The sequence below is a fragment of the Mustela erminea genome, chromosome 18 (assembly GCF_009829155.1).
Source record: "Mustela erminea isolate mMusErm1 chromosome 18, mMusErm1.Pri, whole genome shotgun sequence".
Lineage (NCBI taxonomy): Eukaryota > Metazoa > Chordata > Mammalia > Carnivora > Mustelidae > Mustela > Mustela erminea.
Window position 1 is genome coordinate 50,750,344 of NC_045631.1, and position 22,125 is coordinate 50,772,468.

A 22,125-nucleotide genomic window follows, 5' to 3' on the forward strand; every position below is an offset into this window, starting at 1 on the left:
TTTTTCTTTTTTACATTTTTCTTAGGTGTTTTCCTTTTTTTTTTTTTTAATTCTCTTCTTTTTTCTTTTTTTTTTTTTTTCTTTTTTCTTTTTTTTTCTTTCTTCCTTTTTGAACCTCTTTTTATCCCCTTTCTCCCCCCTTACGATTTTGGATCTCTTCTAATTTGGTTAAAGCATTTTTTCCTGGGGTTGTTGCCACCCTTTTAGTATTTTACTTGCCCCTTCATATACTCTTATCTGGACAAAATGACAAGACGGAAAAATTCAACACAAAAAAAAGAACAAGAGGCAGTACCGAAGGCTAGGGACCTAATCAATACAGACATTGGTAATATGTCAGATCTAGAGTTCAGAATGACAATTCTCAAGGTTCTAGCCGGGCTCGAAAAAGGCATGGAAGATATTAGAGAAACCCTCTCGAGAGATATAAAAACCCTTTCTGGAGAAATAAAAGAACTAAAATCTAACCAAGTTGAAATAAAAAAAGCTATTAATGAAGTGCAATCAAAAATGGAGGCTCTCACTGCTAGGATAAATGAGGCAGAAGAAAGAATTAGTGATATAGAAGACCAAATGACAGAGAATAAAGAAGCTGAGCAAAAGAGGGACAAACAGCTACTGGACCATGAGGGGAGAATTCGAGAGATAAGTGACACCATAAGACGAAACAACATTAGAATAATTGGGATTCCAGAAGAAGAAGAAAGAGAGAGGGGAGCAGAAGGTATACTGGAGAGAATTATTGGGGAGAATTTCCCCAATATGGCAAAGGGAACGAGCATCAAAATTCAGGAGGTTCAGAGAACGCCCCTCAAAATCAATAGGAATAGGCCCACACCCCGTCACCTAATAGTAAAATTTACAAGTCTCAGTGACAAAGAGAAAATCCTGAAAGCAGCCCGGGAAAAGAAGTCTGTAACATACAATGGTAAAAATATTAGATTGGCAGCTGACTTATCCACAGAGACCTGGCAGGCCAGAAAGAGCTGGCATGATATTTTCAGAGCACTAAACGAGAAAAACATGCAGCCAAGAATACTCTATCCAGCTAGGCTATCATTGAAAATAGAAGGAGAGATTAAAAGCTTCCAGGACAAACAAAAACTGAAAGAATTTGCAAATACCAAACCAGCTCTACAGGAAATATTGAAAGGGGTCCTCTAAGCAAAGAGAGAGCTTACAAGTGGTAGGTAGATCAGAAAGGAACAGAGACCATATACAGTAACAGTCAACTAACAGGCAATACAATGGCACTAAATTCATATCTCTCAATAGTTACCCTGAATGTTAATGGGCTAAATGCCCCTGTCAAAAGACACAGGGTATCAGAATGGATCAAAAAACAAAACCCATCTATATGTTGCCTCCAAGAAACTCATTTTAAGCCCGAAGACACCTCCAGATTTAAAGTGAGGGGGTGGAAAAGAATTTACCATGCTAATGGACATCAGAAGAAAGCAGGAGTGGCAATCCTTATATCAGATCAATTAGATTTTAAGCCAAAGACTATAATAAGAGATGAGGAAGGACACTATATCATACTCAAAGGGTCTGTCCAACAAGAAGATTTAACAATTTTAAATATCTATGCTCCCAACGTGGGAGCAGCCAACTATATAAACCAATTAATAACAAAATCAAAGAAACACATCAACAATAATACAATAATAGTAGGGGACTTTAACACTCCCCTCACTGAAATGGACAGATCATCCAAGCAAAAGATCAGCAAGGAAATAAAGGCCTTAAACGACACACTGGACCAGATGGACATCACAGATATATTCAGAATATTCCATCCCAAAGCAACAGAATACACATTCTTCTCTAGTGCACATGGAACATTCTCCAGAATAGATCACATCCTCGGTCCTAAATCAGGACTCAACCGGTATCAAAAGATTGGGATCATTCCCTGCATATTTTCAGACCACAATGCTCTAAAGCTAGAACTCAACCACAAAAGGAAGTTTGGAAAGAACCCAAATACATGGAGACTAAACAGCATCCTTCTAAAGAATGAATGGGTCAACCGGGAAATTAAAGAAGAATTGAAAAAAATCATGGAAACAAATGATAATGAAAATACAACGGTTCAAAATCTGTGGGACACAACAAAGGCAGTCCTGAGAGGAAAATATATAGCGGTACAAGCCTTTCTCAAGAAACAAGAAAGGTCTCAGGTACACAACCTAACCCTACACCTAAAGGAGCTGGAGAAAGAACAAGAAAGAAACCCTAAGCCCAGCAGGAGAAGAGAAATCATAAAGATCAGAGCAGAAATCAATGAAATAGAAACCAAAAAAACAATAGAACAAATCAACGAAACTAGGAGCTGGTTCTTTGAAAGAATTAATAAAATTGATAAACCCCTGGCCCGACTTATCAAAAAGAAAAGAGAAAGGACCCAAATAAATAAAATCATGAATGAAAGAGGAGAGATCACAACTAACACCAAAGAAATACAAACTATTATAAGAACATACTATGAGCAACTCTACGCCAATAAATTTGACAATCTGGAAGAAATGGATGCATTCCTAGAAACATATAAACTACCACAACTGAACCAGGAAGAAATAGAAAGCCTGAACAGACCCATAACCAGTAAGGAGATTGAAACAGTCATTAAAAATCTCCAAACAAACAAAAGCCCAGGGCCAGACGGCTTCCCGGGGGAATTCTACCAAACATTTAAAGAAGAACTAATTCCTATTCTCCTGAAACTGTTCCAAAAATAGAAATGGAAGGAAAACTTCCAAACTCATTTTATGAGGCCAGCATCACCTTGATCCTAAAACCAGACAAGGATCCCACCAAAAAAGAGAGCTATAGACCGATATCCTTGATGAACACAGATGCGAAAATACTCAACAAAATACTAGCCAATAGGATTCAACAGTACATTAAAAAGATTATTCACCACGACCAAGTGGGATTTATTCCAGGGCTGCAAGGTTGGTTCAACATCCGCAAATCAGTCAATGTGATACAACACATCAATAAAAGAAAGAACAAGAACCATATGATACTCTCAATAGATGCTGAAAAAGCATTTGACAAAGTACAGCATCCCTTCCTGATCAAAACTCTTCAAAGTGTAGGGATAGAGGGCACATACCTCAATATCATCAAAGCCATCTATGAAAAACCCACCGCAAATATCATTCTCAATGGAGAAAAACTGAAAGCTTTTCTGCTAAGGTCAGGAACACGGCAGGGATGTCCATTATCACCACTGCTATTCAACATAGTACTAGAGGTCCTAGCCTCAGCAATCAGACAACAAAAGGAAATTAAAGGCATCCAAATCGGCAAAGAAGAAGTCAAATTATCACTCTTCGCAGATGATATGATACTATATGTGGAAAACCCAAAAGACTCCACTCCAAAACTGCTAGAACTTATACAGGAATTCAGTAAAGTGTCAGGATATAAAATCAATGCACAGAAATCAGTTGCATTTCTCTACACCAACAGCAAGACAGAAGAAAGAGAAATTAAGGAGTCAATCCCATTTACAATTGCACCCAAAACCATAAGATACCTAGGAATAAACCTAACCAAAGAGACACAGAATCTATACTCAGAAAACTATAAAGTACTCATGAAAGAAATTGAGGAAGACACAAAGAAATGGAAAAATGTTCCATGCTCCTGGATTGGAAGAATAAATATTGTGAAAATGTCTATGCTACCTAAAGCAATCTACACATTTAATGCAATTCCTATCAAAGTACCATCCATCTTTTTCAAAGAAATGGAACAAATAATGCTAAAATTTATATGGAACCAGAAAAGACCTCGAATAGCCAAAGGGATATTGAAAAAGAAAGCCAACGTTGGTGGCATCACAATTCCGGATTTCAAGCTCTATTACAAAGCTGTCGTCATCAAGACAGCATGGTACTGGCACAAAAACAGACACATAGATCAATGGAACAGAATAGAGAGCCCAGAAATAGACCCTCAACTCTATGGTCAACTAATCTTCGACAAAGCAGGAAAGAATGTCCAATGGCAAAAAGACAGCCTCTTCAATAAATGGTGCTGGGAAAATTGGACAGCCACATGCAGAAAAATGAAATTGGACCATTTCCTTACACCACACACAAAAATAGACTCAAAATGGATGAAGGACCTCAATGTGCGAAAGGAATCCATCAAAATCCTTGAGGAGAACACAGGCAGCAACCTCTTTGACCTCAACCGCAGCAACATCTTCCTAGGAACAACGCAAAAGGCAAGGGAAGCAAGGGCAAAAATGAACTATTGGGATTTCATCAAGATCAAAAGCTTTTGCACAGCAAAGGAAACAGTTAACAAAATCAAAAGACAACTGATAGAATGGGAGAAGATATTTGCAAATGACATATCAGATAAAGGACTAGTGTCCAGAATCTATAAAGAACTTAGCAAACTCAACACCCAAAGAACAAATAATCCAATCAAGAAATGGGCAGAGGACATGAACAGACATTTCTGCAAAGAAGACATCCAGATGGCCAACAGACACATGAAAAAGTGCTCCATATCACTCGGCATCAGGGAAATACAAATCAAAACCACAATGAGATATCACCTCACACCAGTCAGAATGGCTAAAATAAACAAGTCAGGAAATGACAGATGCTGGCGAGGATGCGGAGAAAGGGGAACCCTCCTACACTGTTGGTGGGAATGCAAGCTGGTGCAGCCACTCTGGAAAACAGCATGGAGGTTCCTCAAAATGTTGAAAATAGAACTGCCCTATGACCCAGCAATTGCACTATTGGGTATTTACCCTAAGGATACAAACGTAGTGATCCAAAGGGGCACATGCACCCGAATGTTTATAGCAGCAATGTCCACAATAGCCAAACTATGGAAAGAACCTAGATGTCCATCAACAGATGAATGGATCAAGAAGATGTGGTATATATACACAATGGAATACTATGCAGCCATCAAAAGAAATGAAATCTTGCCATTTGCGACAACATGGATGGAACTAGAGCGTATCATGCTTAGTGAAATAAGTCAAGCAGAGAAAGACAACTATCATATGATCTCCCTGATATGAGGAAGTGGTGATGCAACATGGGGGCTTAAGTGGGTAGGAGAAGAATAAATGAAACAAGATGGGATTGGGAGGGAGACAAACCATAAGTGACTTTTAATCTCACAAAACAAACTGAGGGTTGCTGGGGGGAGGGGGTTTGGGAGAAGGGGGTGGGATTATGGACATTGGGGAGGGTATGTGCTATGGTGAGTGCTGTGAAGTGTGTAAACCTGGTGATTCACAGACCTGTACCCCTGGGGATAGAGTATTATGCCTCCATCAGAAAGGATGAATACCCAACTTTTGTAGCAACATGGACGGGACTGGAAGAGATTATGCTGAGTGAAATAAGTCAAGCAGAGAGAGTCAATTATCATATGGTTTCACTTATTTGTGGAGCATAACAAATAGCATGGAGGACATGGGGACTTAGAGTGGAGAAGGGAGTTGGGGGAAATTCGAAGGGGAGGTGAACCATGAGAGACTATGGACTCTGAAAAACAATCTGAGGGTTTTGAAGGGACGGGGGGTGGGAGGTTGGGGTACCAGGTGGTGGGTATTATAGAGGGCACGGATTGCATGGAGCACGGGGTGTGGTGCAAAAATAATGAATACTGTTATGCTGGAAATAAAAAATAAAAAAAAAAAAAAAAAAAAAAAAAAAAAAAAAAAAAAAAAAAAAAAACCCTAGGGGATGCAGGAAAAGCTCTTTGCTTCCCACTCAACTACCAAATTTGCATCAGAAAGGAGAGCTTGTCCCAGGAAGAGAGCTATTAACAGAGACTCCCCTTACCTAAGAAACTTACCAGCATAATAGGGCAACCCTGTTTTTCCAAACATCTCCTTTCTCCTTCCTGTTAACCCCCTCATTGTATCCTCAGACCCTAGCCTCTCCTTAGCTCCTAGAAGCTTCTTGTTGCCTCATTGTCTTTGGAACTTACAGTCTGTGCGGATTCCCCATGGATATGCCCATTACATCTGATTTTCTCCTGCTAGTCTGTCTCCTGTCTATTTGATTCTAAGTCCAGATAGAAGGACCACAGGGCAGAGGAAAGTCGTCCTCCCGGATAGTATGTATAATGGTTTGTAAAATGGGAGCTGAGGAAGGGAGAGAAATTAAATTTCTAAAGCAAATTAAGTATTTCTTTCATTTGCATCTCAGTTGTTAACGCCAAAATGTTTTACTTAATGTTTAATTCAGCAGTTGAACAAATATTCACCAGGTGATGATTTTTGATAGGTCCCCTAATAATGGGTCCATGATTAAAGGAGCGAGACTGATACAAAGTGAAGGTCAAGCAAAGCTTTATTTCACACCAAGCATCAAGAATCAAACCCACCGTTTGGGGCGGCACCTTTTACAAGAGAGGGTGAACTTTCTCTGTTTCACAGACTAGCTTTTAAGGGCAAAGGCCATGTGGTTGGGCCTGGCCACACACAGGTGGCCAATGAAATTGTAACACACAGAGAAAGCTGCACAGTGATGCTAGATGACCAATTGAATTACAATTTACCCTATAGTAGACATTTGACCTAGCCTATCACCTTGGCCAGAATTGGCACCCAAAAGGCTCCCAAAGGGCAGGGCCCATATTCCTTGGTAGCTAGGGAGACAGGATGCAACCCCCCACTGATCAGATGTGTCCACCTGGCCTGACCCACCCCTGTATCTGGGCTTTGTTACCTGGGGCTGGTTTCCAGGACCTGTTTTTAAGTAAGTCCCCTGGGGGAAGGAGGGCAGGGATAGTTTAAAGGTTAAACAACAAGGTTATTGTTTAACGTGGATAGAAGCCTCTGGCTAAATAGGTCCTTACAATTTTGTCTTCAGTCTTTGAGAGCTGTAGGGTGTTCTCTCTGCAGAAAAAGGAAAGAACAAAATTAAATAATGAAGAAATCCAGAGCCCAGCACAGTGGCTATCTTCTGGGGGTTGGCTCTGACCCCCAGAATATGATAGGTTGTCTTCTATTGTAAGGGCCTATTTGGCCAGAGCGATTTCATCTTGGTTGAATAGCCATTTTGTTGTTTATGCAGTAAAACTTAAACTGACCCTGTGTCATGCTCCCCCCCACCCCCCGCATCCGCAAAGCTTACTTAAAAGCAAGTCCAGGAAACCAGTCTCAGGTAACAGAGCCCAAATACAAGGGCAGGTCAGGCCAGGTGGAAACATCCAATCAGTGAGGCATGCATACTCTCTCCCTAGCTACCAAGGAGTGTGGGCCCCACCTTTTGGGCGCCAATTCTGACCAAGGTGATAGGCTAGTTCAAATATCTACTATAGGGTAAACTGTAATTCAATTGGCCACCTTTGTGGCCTTTACCCTTTAAAAGCTAGTCTGTAAGGCAGGGAGGGGTCGCCCTATCTGTAAGAGGCAGCCTCCAACGGTCGGTTTGATTCTCGATGCTTGGCGTGAAATAAAGCCTTGCTTGACTTTCGCTTTGTACCAGTCTCGTTCCTTTGATTACGGACCCATCACTCATCGATATTCTAGTGATTGATGGTGTACTTAATGCCTTTAGGTAGCAATGACCTGCATTTAGTCTCCTTTTTACGGAACCTGGACTGGATCGCCCGAGGGATGAACCAAGTAGCACTTGGAGATCTTGGAGGATACGAGGTTTATGTGACACTGGTGGGCTCCAAGGGGAGTGATCTCCAAAGGTCTGAAGCACAAGCAAGGGGGTTAATTTATGTACTTCTGCTTCCGTATTCATGGCACACTTTTGGCGCACACGGCAAGCGGGGCAGGAAGAAGAACACGGAAGGGCCCTGGGGCAGGGACTGGGATGCCTTGATGGCTTGGTTGGCCATCTTAGAACACAGATTTTCCTTATTATCATCTTCATGGCTTCCAAAAAAAAAAAAAAAAAGAAAGAAAGAAAAAAGAAGCGTGGGATACACCTGAAGATCTACCAGATGAGATCAGAATGGGTTAAACAATGATGATGGGGAGGCCTCTCCACCTTTTGCTGAAGCCATAGTCAGCCTGTATTGAGACTTTTAGGTAGAAGGAACAACTATGTTCCGAATATGACCACACTTCTCTATTTTCTCCTAATAGGCTAATGGTTTGTGGGTTTTTGTTTTGTTTTGTTTTTTTGGTTTTTGTTTTATTTTGTTTTTGTTTTTTTTGATGTGAGTCTAGCTTTGTATAGCATCTGGGGTTTTATTCTTTTTTTGTTAAAGATTTTTATTTATTTATTTGAGAGAGACTGAGTGAGAGAGCAGAGTGGGAGTAGGGGCAGGAGCAGAGAGAGAGGAAGCAGATTCCCTGCTGAGCGGGGAGCCACATACGGGGCTCTATCCCAGGACCTTGGGGTCATGACCTGAGCTGAAGGCAGATGTTTAACCAACGGAGCCCCCCAGGAGCTCCATGAGGGTTTTATTCTGGAAAAATGGGAGGTGAGATCTATTTTTACTTTCTCAACAATTTTTGAAATGAAACTCTGGTTCCAGACAATTTCTCCAGCACTGTTTGCCAACGATTTTATCTTGTCCACACAAGGAAAATACTCCTACTTGTGCAGAAATATGTGTGTAAGAGAAAGTTCCCAGTCGCACTTCCAGTAATAAAATAAAGAACTGAATTCAGAAGTCTATCATGACTTAGATGTGTTTTAATGGTATCTGTGCTGCTTTGGTTTCATCTTCCTGAATCCATAGCCTAATACTTGAGTTGGTTTGGGAAAATTCCTCTGTCCTCCTCCAAATACCTCTGCCATCCCATTCAGCCTCTCCTTGGTTTCTGGGAATTCGTGTTATATGTATGGTAAACAAGTTGACTACATCACACATACTTCTTGTGCTCTGTTCCCGCTTTCCTTTCTTCTCTTTTTGTGCTTTAGTTTGAATATTTACTGATGACTTGTCTGTGAGTCCGCTGATTCACTGAAAGAGGTGTTTACAGACCTGTCTCTCTCGTCAGACTTTGCAAGCACAGAGTGCGTAGCTGCTAAAATCTGTTAGCAATTCAGTCTGCCCCTGCTGCTTCCCACTGGATTTCTTGAAGGGTCAGTCTGCATGCCCACTGAGGGATACACCAACTATTTCAGGACTATTTATGTGTAGAATTGGGGGCTCACACTTCGTGGTTCCTTCCTCTCCTGGATTAATTTCCAGTCACTTATGGAAGCCATGAATTCTGAACTCCATCCCCTAAATTTAGTACAACTGTTCACTTTCTGCTTAGGCTCTATTCCCAGAATTGGAACGCATTTCCCTTAGGGGGAAAGCTGGATAAATATGGAGCTTATCTAACGTGCGCCCTTCTTTCAAGAGTCGTGGCCTATCCCGCCTTTGTACGCTTTAGCTGTCCTCCACTGCCTTTGAATATCACCACCCTCCCCCCAAATTTCATAATTATTATCACCAAGAAGTTTCCTTTGACAAAACTATCTTGTCGTGATCACAACTGGCCTACGTTGATAAGGATTTGTACATTGCACGCAGAGGAGTAAGATAGGACTTTAAAAGTTGACACGATCCATGACGACTCAAATCAATAAATGGAATGACAGTATTTTGTGTTGATATTAGCTTCAGATTTCGGGGTCAATGCCATTTTGAATATGTATGAGAGGCTGGAAAGCACGTGACTTGTGGACTTCTGGTTCCTTTGGCAGGAAAGAGCACTACGGGGCAGCAACCTGTCCCCAGTGCAGAGACTAAGTGCATTTAGAACATATGCTGACGCTTAAAAGTTGCCTCTAAATCTACAGGCATGACACTTTTGCAATCCTTCTCTGTTGGAATGCATTTCCAGCTGGGGCCTGCCAAAAAGGTTGGGTCAGATTCTCGGAAGAAGGAGACATTTGATGCCACCCAGGTGGCTGGAAGTAGAATGGAAATAGAAAGCAAGTATTTATTCATGCAGCACCACTGAATAGTAGCTTCTAGAAGCATTCTGGAAGTGGGAGTTCATGGATATTTCGAAATCAGACCAAAAGATGGCACCCTTTGAAAATTTAGCTTGGCAAATGAAAATAAAAAAAAAATACAGAAAGGTGTCCAGAATTACACTTCTGTCAATTTCAGAAGTGTAAGGCAGAGAAAAGAACGACTTTGTAGTAATGACCTCACAGAACATTTTCATGGTGGTTGGAGGGACTTTTGTTGTTAAACTGTTTTCAGTTGTGAAAAATTGGCAAAGGAATCACATGTATTTTTTCTGGGAAAGATGGAGACTTCTTACAACGTTCTTGAGAAAGTTGTAAACAAAGCCCTTTTTGTTGATGAACATAACAGGATAGAGTCTGAGGCTCTTTTCTTTTTTTTACTCTTTCTCTCCTAGGTAGTAACAGCTACTGGCTAAAGAGGCAGGAAGTGAAATAAGGCTCTAAGCCATGAGATTTTCTGTCCCAATGTTACATGTAGGTGTAGTGAATTGACTTTCTAATACCTAGCATTAAGGTTAACTATTTCTTCCCATCATGAGCCAAGAAGCCCCTGTAAGAATTCAATTAAAATCCTGCTATGCTTAGAAGTTGTAAAGCATGGGAATATTTTTTCCTCTGCATATTTTTTATGATGCTTTCCCCAAAAGGAGTGATGTTACTGTAAGTAGAAGTGGGGTTTAGTTTGTGGGATGGAAGAAGAGGGGAAAAAAATGTAACTCTAGTTTTTTTTTAGCTTTTTGTTAGCAAGAAAGTACTATACGGAGTCCTTAAGCTCTGAGCACCTTATGGGAGATGTACAGGGGAAATACTCAGAGGCAGACAGGCAGTTGCCAAGAGATAATAATATTGCCTGCCTTGCAACTTTTCTTAGGGCTGGTTGTGTTTCCTTAATTCCTAGAATCGAGGCTTGTGCTACTCAGTTGTTAATTGTTGGAAATACTTTCAGTATCGTTTGTTCTCTGTACAGTGTGTGTTCACCACAGAAGACGTTGATACTTTCTATCCCATGCTAAACAACGATCTACTGTTTATTCCATGTGATATGGGAACGTGCCTCTGCCCTCTAGGCAAACTACCCCTGATGTGTCAGACAACAGAAGCTCTTGAATTTGCCTTGTGAGTTTCTGCCTTGGCGTTTTCATTCCATGGATCCCCATGCAACCATTATTCTGCATGTGAATGTGGGTTCCCAGCCAGTGAGGATGTGCCAGGTTGATTTCATTATTACAACACTTTATCTTAGTCTTGCTTTATTCAATCATCTCTTCTGTAACCACCACAACAAAGAGGAAAGTTTGGGTGTCGTGCTCCATGGGTCCCATTCAATGTTCGTATCTCTTCGGTAAGAGTTCTAGACAGGGGGGACCTGCAGACCTGCCAGTTAGTGCTAGTAAAATTTCCGATGATGTGCGTTCCCTGCATCTGAGCACCAAGACACAGTCTTAAGCCACACACATCCTACATAGCATAGTAAGACTAGGATGGGTTCAAGTCCCAGCAGAGACACTAGGGTGATCTAATGTCCAAACAAGCAACAACATTAATGAAAGAACAAATATAAGTAAAATTCAAAAGAGTAACTTCTGATGCCTTAAGCTGTTGAACTAAAATGGGATCTTTTTTTTTTTTTTTTAAGATTTTATTTATCTTTTTGACAGGGAGAGCAGGAACACAAACAGGGGGAGTGGGAGAGGGAGAAGCAGGCTTCCCTCTGAGCAGGGAGTCCAATGTGGGGTTTAATCCCGGGACCCTGGGATCATGACCTGACTCGAAGGCAAGATGCTTAACAACTGAGCCACCCAGACACCTCAAACTAAAATGGAATCTTATTAAAAGTATGTTTTAGCTTACAGAACTTGACTGGGATTCTTGATTTGTTTTATTATAAAAAACCTGTTTATATTTGCATTTTGATTCTGTTGGTGTTGAAAGTATTTTGTAGGGGTACCTGCGTGGCTCAGTTGTTAAGCGTCTGCCTTCAGCTCGGGTCTTGATCCCGGGGTCCTGGGATTGAGCCCCACACAGGGCTCCCTGATTGGCGGGGAGTCTGCTTCTCCCTCTCCCACTCCCCCTGCTTGTGTTTGCTCTCTCGCTGTGTATCTCTCTGCCAAATAAATACATAAAATCTTTTTTGAAAAATTCTTTGTATGAATGGTATTGTCATCTCAGTTGATAGACAATAGACATTGACCTTTGTAATAAGGCCTCGATAATTTTAGTGACGTTTTAATACTACTAAGCTTCATTTAAGCATTAGAAGGTATACTTGCTATTACAGGTATGGAGAATACTTAGGTCTATACATGGATTTTGATGTGTTACATGTTAATTACATGAGGATTGCAAACCCCGATATTTAACCACTCCTTCAGTCCACAAACACTGACATACTTTCACTACTCAGGAATTTCAGGTCATGCTTGGAAACTCTGAAGCAGTGCTGCATCGGGGGCGAGGGGTAGGGGCTTTCATAATTGTGTTTGAGGTGGGAGGTTCTCTAAGCAAGATTTCGCGATTCTAGATACCACTGGTAGCTGAATGCTCTCTCTGGGTTGGAGATACACTGGGACTGCAGAGATCTGCAGAGGGAGATAAACAGATAAATTTCTACCTGTTGGCAGTCTCGAAATTCCGTGTCTTCCCCATATTTTTCCTACTACCAGCCAGTCCACCTGGAGTTAGGCAGAAACTTGAGGTCCATAAGCTGAAGAAGAGAGTTCCAAGTGTTTACAGTGGAGGGGGCATATTAATGAGACAGACTAAATATTATGATAAAGAAACCCAAATCACGATGATTTAATACTCAGGGATTAACGCTCCTTCCATGTGATACAGAGCTGTGTCATGGGAGGTCCACAGAAGTCAAGGGTTCAGGGCTACAATTCAGGGGTCCGTGGACTGGGGGGGGGGGGGACACAACGGCATCTTTATTTTCATGAATCCCAGCTAAAAATGAACACGATTTCCCCAAATGAATGTGGTTTGTTGCCAGCGAGCAGAGAGACATTTGCTCATGACCTCCAGGGTGTGTGGTTGAGATAGTGAGTTACCTTATGAAGAGACCAAAACGGTTTCACATAGTCCAACCTGGCGATCGATCCCCAAAGACAAGGATGAGAAGGAAAAAGCAGGTGAGATAGAAGAGTTCCAAGGGTGAGGGGAAGGCACAGCTTGGAAGAATGCTCTGGGCTGTGAGAACGCTGTATGGGTTTTCTAACGTGCCTGGATCCTGGCACACAAGCAGGAAGGGCTTAGAGGTTCTTGTCTGGCTCGCGGTGGGACAATTCCAGCGTGACCACTAGGTCATTTCATGTCCATAATTTACCACAGGCATCTCGTACAGACAGAATTGGGCGGGGAATACGTTCTTGCCTTTCCCGTGACTATCAGGCTATGTGCTGAGTCTCTGGTTATTGTCTAATGATTTCAACCTCATGTTGCTCAGATCTCAAAGGATTTCCACCATCCACATCCCGAGACGTGCACGTAGGTCCACTCTAGAGCGAGAGTGCCTTTCCAGAATCTACCTCAGACTCCCGGGTGAGTTTGCTTCCCAGCGGGGGCAGGTCGATGTGCACACATAGACCTGCCTCCTGCTATAATTGTCCTGGAATTGTCTCCGCCCTCTGCCTCCACTTCTTCTTCCTTTCAGCCCCGCTACTCTCTCCTGTTCCTCGCACCTGCCGGGCAGCCTCCCACCCCAGCGCCTCGCTCTGCCCTTGTTTCTTCTGCTGGAACACTTTTATGTGCTTGACTACCTCACCTTTCCCAAGTCTTGGCCCAGATCATACCTGATTAAACAGACTCGAGCCTCTCTATTTGTGAAAGAGCGAGTTCTCTTGATTGGCCCTCGATATGCCCACGATTCTTTTTTTTTTTTTTTAAGATTTTATTTATTTATTTGACAGACAGAGATCACAAGTAGGCAGAGAGGCAGGCAGAGAGAGAGAGGGGGGAAGAAGGCTCCCTGCTGAGCAGAGAGCCCGATGCAGGACTCGATCCCAGGACCCTGGGATCATGACCTGAGCCGAAGGCAGAGGCTTAACCCACTGAGCCACCCAGGCGCCCCTGAAGTTCATTCTTTTTGAATATTTACAAAAAGGTACAAGGGTCCGTGTTGTTTCCCACGGCAGAGCAACAGAAGAGGTGGTTCCCGAGTGCCCAGAATCTGCTTGTCACGGAAAACAGAACCAAGGTATGGGAGCTGCAGGGAACAGTGACTTTCAAGCTTAAACAAGGGAGTGTGTTTTGGCCCCAGATCCAAAATCAGCATCTAGTTTTGAACGGAAACTGAGCTTAGAGATAACGCTATGATATATTAATTTTTTAAAAATTAAGAGATCACCATGCTCTATCTTCTGTGATGTGTGGTCTGTCCAAACAGCAGGGACCCTGGGCCCCACCTGCCCGGGCTGGAATTCTGGCTCTGTTCTTCCAAACCATGTGTAGCTGCTGTTGTGAGGTCCCCCCTCATTCTTCTTCTCTGAGATGGGTTTAAATATGGTTGCACTGGAGGTGAGAGTTTCTACAGACAAATTTGGAGTGAAGGGTAGACACAGTTCAGCCCACAACACAATCTTTTATAATGCGTACATTTGGATATAAGAAAGACAGCAAGTATCTTTAAAAAATAATACTATATTAATTTTGTTAACTTCTCTTAAACCAAGGTGTGGATCTACCAATTGTCATTAGTTTGAAATTTGTCCTATTTTGTACTGAACTGTGTTTATCCTCAAAGAGCATAACTTCAGTTGTTGTTGAGGTCGCTTAAAATTTATAACAGTGAAACTATGTCATTGGCAGGGAGAAGAATGCTTCTCTTTGTATTTGCTAGGGCAGAGGTCTTGGTTTACAAGTTGCAACATCTGGGCAACATCTCCAAATCCCAGGAAATGTGGAAGAATTTGAAATTAAACCATACACAAGTGTGGTTCTGTCGCTTAGCTTTGGAGCATGGGGGAAAAAAACTTGAGTGAAAACTTGTTGAGCCGAGTCTCAGTTTACTCATCTTTAAAGGATGGAAGATTACCCTTGTTTATTGTGTGACGTTGGTAATCAAGTAATATAAGGACGTTCCTAATGTAATATAAAGTATTTTACCTACCAGTTGGTAAGAGTAGGAATCATATTTTGCATATCAAAAGGAACTAAAGAAAGTCTTCTCCTTGTGTTGAATTCTTTCACCTTTTATAAGAATTTCGTCCCTCCCCAAATTCAAATACAGAGGCTCTTCTGTTCCTTGTTAAAGATTTGCCATTCAGAGGATTTAATGACCTAGTTTCTGGGAACCAGGCCAGTAGCCTAGGACAACCCTCTTGTATCATTCTCGCTTTTTCAGTATTCCCTCAAAGTTTTAGAAATGAAGAAGGAGATCTTTTTAGGTAATGAATTTAAACCCATTTTTTTAAATAAAATTAAATATTTCTTCACTGAAGTTGGGTCTCACAGAATCTCAGCTCTATGCTAAGCTCAGAGGAATGAGTATCACAATGAGGAAAAAGACAGAGCAAATACCTATCACAGAGCACAGACTATGAGTGTATAAGTGTTTAAATTGTGGCAAAATACACGTAACATAAAATTTGCCATCTTAACCATTGTTACATATCCAGGTAGGTGACACCCGTGATGCCGTGCAGCCATCCTTCCTTTCTGTCCCCAGAACTAACTTTTCCTCTGGCAAACCTGAAACTCTGTACCCATTAAACACTCACCTGCCATTCCTTCTCTGTCTTCTTAAAGCTGAAGGGATTTGGAGCACAAGCCATCTGAGAATGGCTTCTTTCTAGCTTTGTGACCCCACAACCTTGCCAAACCTTGATTTTTCTCTTCCATCCTGCTCACCGGCTGGGTTGCTGGGAACTCAAGAAGCGGCAGTAGGTTCTCTCCTGAATCCCACTATTCTTGACACGCAGAGTCTGTAGAAGCAGAAAGGCATATTCAGCTGTGGGCAATGTTTGAAATGAACCGGAGTAAAGGTCCTGTCTCATAGCATCTAAACGTCGCTGTCAGGCAGGTCACAGCTTACTGAGTATCTGTTCTAGCCCGTCTGATGCAGAGAATTCAGACACGGACAAATGATGGGTCAATTTAATGATTTCTTTTTTCCAGGATAGTAAATCAATGTTCACAGAAGGTTAATACATTGACCACGACCATACAACTACTGATGAGCCCTGCCGGGATTAAAACCCAGACTGGCCATCATCAAGCTGGTGGTCTCCTCATGACCCTGAGTTGCCTGAGCAGTCACCAGACACTGAGCGAGGGGAGGACAATGGACCTAGAAAACTCAGTCCTTCTCCTAGATTTCCTCACAATTTTATAAAGAAGTCAAATTATAGATAGTTAATGCAAACCCAGGAAGAGAGTAGAACCATCAGATGTTTCAGTGCCTGGTCTCAACAGTGTGCCATCAGTGAGAATTTAAGGGAAAAAAAATACATTGTGCGTTACGCAGAACTGACAAAGCCTTTTATAGGTAGTGAGACATTTGAGCTTGCCTTTGGAGAAAATGTACAATTTGGAGAAAAGGAAGATCATCTAGTTAAGGAGAAGTGAAGAAGCATAAGAGCTCATAACAATTCTGCTGCAATATTAAAGACTGTGTTCTGAGTCTACAATAAAGCTAGAGCAGAACTCCTGGTTCTTATGCTAATGAAGTTTTAATCCAGGTGAGGAAAGAAAAAAGGGTCTTTAAGAAACAATTCAAGACCCCATTACCTCACTGAATATATTTCTTGGACAAAAGAAGTTCATTACTTAGTTGCACCATTCTGAAGGAAAGGCAGTTCTGATCCTAGAACAACCTTCTAAATGTAACTGTGGCAATAATAAGTCCTTTCCAAGACAGGTGACCCAATTCCCCCCATTCCTACCTCCATCCTTCCACCACAGCCACTTGGAAGGCATTTCGAGTTTCAAATAAGGAAGTGCTTTGAAAATGTCTCTTTGGTTCACGAGCTAAAAAGCCCATGTTCTGCATAAGAAAAGGATGGCCAGACCTTGAGTGTGATCTGGGTTGGGACCTGTGGCGGTATCGGAGCCAGCAAGCTGCCACGCAACAATATGGCGGAATGGAAAGGATCATTTCCCATGCCCCTTTTAATCAGGGTTTGTTTGTTTGTTTTTGTTTGTTTTCTGTAGTCTTTTTACCTGTATGTCTTCCCAGGGTGGATCTTTCAAGTGAGTTGTGACAGTAGTGACTGCTCAATCAAGTGTCTTCTCCAGTAGTATTTCATATTCAACAACATTTGCTCGAGACAAAGACAAAAAAGCCACGTCTACAACCTCAGTTGTGTTACATTGAGGCTGCACATATTTCAAGGAGTCAATGAATGAGGTTCATTATTGAAAAAAATTCATGATTACCACATTTGGAAGAACATGGAACGGTTAAAGGTAGGTAGGTAGTTAAGTTCAGAGGATGCTGATACCAGGAATGTTGGTCATATGCATTTTATTTTTTTTTAATTTTTTTTTATTTTTTTTTTTAAAGATTTTATTTATTTTTCAGAGGCAGAGGGAGAGAGCGCGAGCGAGCACAGGCAGACAGAGAGGCAGGCAGAGGCAGAGGGAGAAGCAGGCTCCCTGCCGAGCAAGGAGCCCGATGTGGGACTCGATCCCAGGACCCTGGGATCATGACCTGAGCCGAAGGCAGCTGCTTAACCAACTGAGCCACCCAGGCGTCCCAGGTCATATGCATTTTAAAAGAAAGAGTAGCAAGCAGCAAATGAAATGCCTTTCCTTAAGGGATGCTCCAATGAGATTTGATCACATGACCTGAAGGCTCAACTAAGACCTAATTATATTACTACCTTCACACCTTCTAATATTGTTCTTATATTCCTTGATAAGAAAATGGCCTGATAAGCCATATTTTCTTGTTTGCAAAGCAAAACTCTCTTAACGTTAATTTTGAAGCAAAATGGAATGATTGTTTTGTTCAGCTCCCTGTTTAATGAGAGGGACATAAATTTAGATTTGCAAACTTTCAAATTGCCCAAATCAGCTGGAGATGTGGATATACTTCTCAATTCTCCGCAACACTGTGAAGCAAGATATTAATAAGGAGAGCAGACCTCTGGTGTTTCTAGCTGATGTCAGTTAGAGATTTTTAAATAGCTGCAGAGAAGTCAACAACTTAATGAGAACCATCATAAATATTTCATCTTCCCGGGGTGGGCGCAAGAGTAAATTCCCATATCAGCAGAGAGATGAACAAAATGTTCTCTGATTCGAGCAACAGGAATCATAGCAGAAGCCGGCCCCTTTCTTCCAAAGGGAGTTCAGAATGTTAGGGTTGCCTATCACTTTGGTCAGGCGTCAAAGGCCAAGTAGTTCACTTATTTCTTGTAAGATGGAGACAATATTAAACCACAATTGGCTTCTGAATCCAGCAAGACAGCCAGAGTCTTGTACTCTTCCTGTTCCTTCAACTCCCGAGAGAGTGGTTGATCATTCTCCAAAACTCACCCTTAACTGGATCCAAATATATTTTTTAAAGATTTTATTTATTTATTTGAGAGAGAGAGAGAGAGGGAGAGGTAGGCTTCCTGCTGAGCAGAGAACGACATGGGGCTGGAAACCAGGACCTTGTGTTTATGACCTGAGTCCAAGGCAGATGCTTAACCCCCTGAGTCACCCAGGGGCCCTTGGATTCAAATTTTACCAGGGGATCTTAACTGTGGATTGAGTTAGTGGTAGGTATTTTCTGTGCAACAAAGTAGCAGGTACGATTGGCTAAGAGATACAAAGGAGAAAGAATGTATTAATAAGAAAGAAAATTAATAAAATTGGTATTTAACTATCTCATAATAATTGAAGAAACTATATTTTATGAATGCTGGCAGGTAATTTATCAGGCAAAAACTAAAGGTAAAGTTTAAGACAGATCATAACTGGTAGTAAAATTATTTTACTTATCTGCCCCAAATATTTGGGGCACTTTTTTAAAAAGTGATTTATTATTATTATTTTTTTTAATGCAAGGCTATGAATCCTCAAACATGTTTGCATAAGTAAAAAAATAATTTTAAATGCATTTTTCTTTTAATTTAGGTTGAGAATTCAAAAATTGTATTTAATAAGATAGCATGTAAGATCTACACTCTCCTTCAATCTTATGGCCTGTGAGGGAAGAAAGATGGTGGAGGGCAGAAGGAAGAGGCATCCTTAGAAAACCAGCCTAATTATAAAGTAGGACAGATTATACTTATTGTGAACTCCAGACTGATGTAATTCCAATCTATGTTTAAAATGTGATTATACAAATGCAGTGATCCGAAGGGGCACGTGCAGCCCAATGTTTACAGCAACAATGTCCCCCAAAGCCAAACTATGGAAAGAGCCTAGATGTCCAGCAACAGATGAATGGATAAAGAAGGTGTGGTATAACACACACACACACACACACACACACACACACACACTGGAATACTGTGCAGCCATCAAAAACCTGAAATCTTGCCATTAACAACAACGTAGATGGAACTAGAGGGTATTATGCTAAGCGAAATAAGTCAATCAGAGAAAGACAATCACCATATGATCTCCCTGATAGGAGGAATTTGAGAAACAAGACAGAGGATCATAGGGGAAGGGAAGGAAAAAATGAAACAAGATAAAACCAGAGAGGGGGACAAACCATAAGAGACTCTTCACTTCCGGAAACAAACTGAGAGCTGCTGGAGGGGAGGAGGGTAAGAGGGAAGGGGTGTCTGGGTGATGGACACTGGGGAGGGTCTGGGCTATGGTGAGAGTTGTGAATTGTGTAAGACTGATGAATCACAGACCTGTACCCCTGAAACAAATAATCCATTCTATGTTAATAAAAATAAAAATAAAAAAAGAAAGTTTATGCTGGAAGAAAGTAAAAAAAAAAAAATGTGATCATTGACATACTAACCAATGTGACTATATTGGATGGAATTGTTATGTCTCGTATAAGATGTTTCTGTTTTGTTTTGTTTAGTACAAACAGCTTTCAAATCTATTGCCCCAGTTAACAGAAAATACCCATACTGGTCTTTCTGGATCATGTCTCTCCTGTCTGTATATCCCATAGATGTTTTGTTTAAATCTTTGCCCTTGTATTAGTTGTGTCGATTAGGAAAGGAAGAATTCCCCAGCAATGGGGAATTCCCTGGAAATTTGTGTTTCTGGAGTAGAAGGCAGAGGTAGACACATGACAGAGAGAGTGAGCCCCAGGGGACGACAAAGCCAGAGATATTTGGAGCAAAGATGGGTAACACACCACGTCGATAAGCCCAGGTCTGGAGGTGATGGGTCCCGAGATGCTCCTTCAGAGATACCAACGCTGGAACATCCCTCAGAGACCAAGCAACCCTCCCCAGAACAAGCCTGATTTTTCTAGAAGGAGAGAATCAAGTCAGGGAGAGAATTAAAGGACAAAGCTTAATGACTTCAGTGGGGAAAAATTTATGTCGAATGTAGCATAAACAATCCGCTCATAAGGAGAACAGATGTGGCTTCATCCAGTAAGTACCAAATGAGGTGAACAGCTTGCCGGCAGATGGAGTCAGGACCGGTCTCTCAGAAAGGCAGTGTCGGTCCCAACACATGCCAGCACCTCAGTCTTGTTGGGTCACACACTGACCTCTTCTCTCTGACGTTCAGCAGCCTTGAAGCATGACCTGTCCTGCCCAAACGGAGGGTGCTGTGCAGGGTCAGCTTTCCAAAAAAAAATCATCTGGTTTTTGGCCTTGGTTACTCTTGGTATCACCTCCGAGGCTGAGGGCAGAGCACTGTTGTCGCTCCCACTTTCTCTTATAGCCCTCTCTGATCCACGTGTTGGGCAAAGTTTCCTTTTTTTCAATGTGCTTTTGATAGCTTTTAATTTTATTCCAGGATTCTTTCAACTTTTCCCATTTACCAGTTGTTTCTGTTTTTTTTTTTTTTCTCATACTCCCTATTCATTTGTTTTTGCATCATTTTCATAATCTCTGAGGAGTCTGAGTGGGAGGGAGGGATGTAGTTATTCGTCTTGAGATGGAAATCTTCCATTTAGATTGAGATGGCAAATAACAAGGACACCAAGCATCAGCCTCTTTCCGTTCGCCCCTCCCCCGACAAAGACTCCCCACCTTCTAGTATATTGGAGAAAGAATGGGCATATTGCTCGACATAAAGCCTTGACTGAACAATGGGAGTAGTCAAGGAAAGAAGTGTGAGGCCCCACTGTCCTCCTGTTGAAGCAAAACCTTGAGTCTGTGTGTGTAAGGAATGAGTTCTTCAAGTCATCGCAAGACGGGATATTGAAAACTAGATTTACTCTGCGGCGGTATCAAGAACAAGCCAAACAGGGGCGCTGGGTGGCTCAGAGGGTTAAGCCTCTGCCTTCAGGTCATGATCTCAGGGTCCTGGGATTCTCTCTGCTCAGCAGGGAGCCTGCTTCCCCACCCTCCCAACCCCCTGCCTGTCTCTCTGCCTACTTGTGATCTCTTCTGTCATATAAATAAATACAATATTTAAAAACAAAACAAGCCAAAGGATAAAATGCACTTGGTTTTAATTGATTTTTTTTAAAAAGCTATGTTATGTAAGAGCCCTGTGGTTTGTTTTCCTTCCAGCATTTATCAACGATACAAAGGTTCAGATCTGAGCCTCTTTTTCTGATTGTAAAAGGCACAGAATCAGTCGACCCCATTTTTAATGACCCAGTGACAGTTTCTCGGTTAGTTTAAAGCAAAAACAGTATTGCAGAGATTTTCTTTTATTGATTTTATATAACCTAAAGTTTGTGAAATGTTGGATTTCCCTCTTAACCTCGAATAGCTCTCATTTGGCAAACTATCCAAATTGTAGAATGTCCCTCGTTGAAGGACGATCTCAATGTTTGGCTTGAAATGTACAGACATTGCAAGTTCGGATTTCAGGAGAGAAGGGGGGTGGGGAAGGCCCCAGAGTATAATTTAAATAGGAAGTTGGAATCCAATAAAATTTTTGGTGATTCTGGAAGGTCTCAACAGTGTCATCACTGTGTCATTAAAGAGTGAATCAGAACTTGAAAAAAGTGGCCATCCACCTTCTCAACATGCAGGAAGCTATTTGAAATTCTGAGGAGGTTTCAAAAGCCATCAACATTGTGGTTTACAAGCACAACAAGGTAGATAGAAGCAGGTCTTCACAGAGGTCTGATTCATGTAGGGAATTATCACTCATTCCC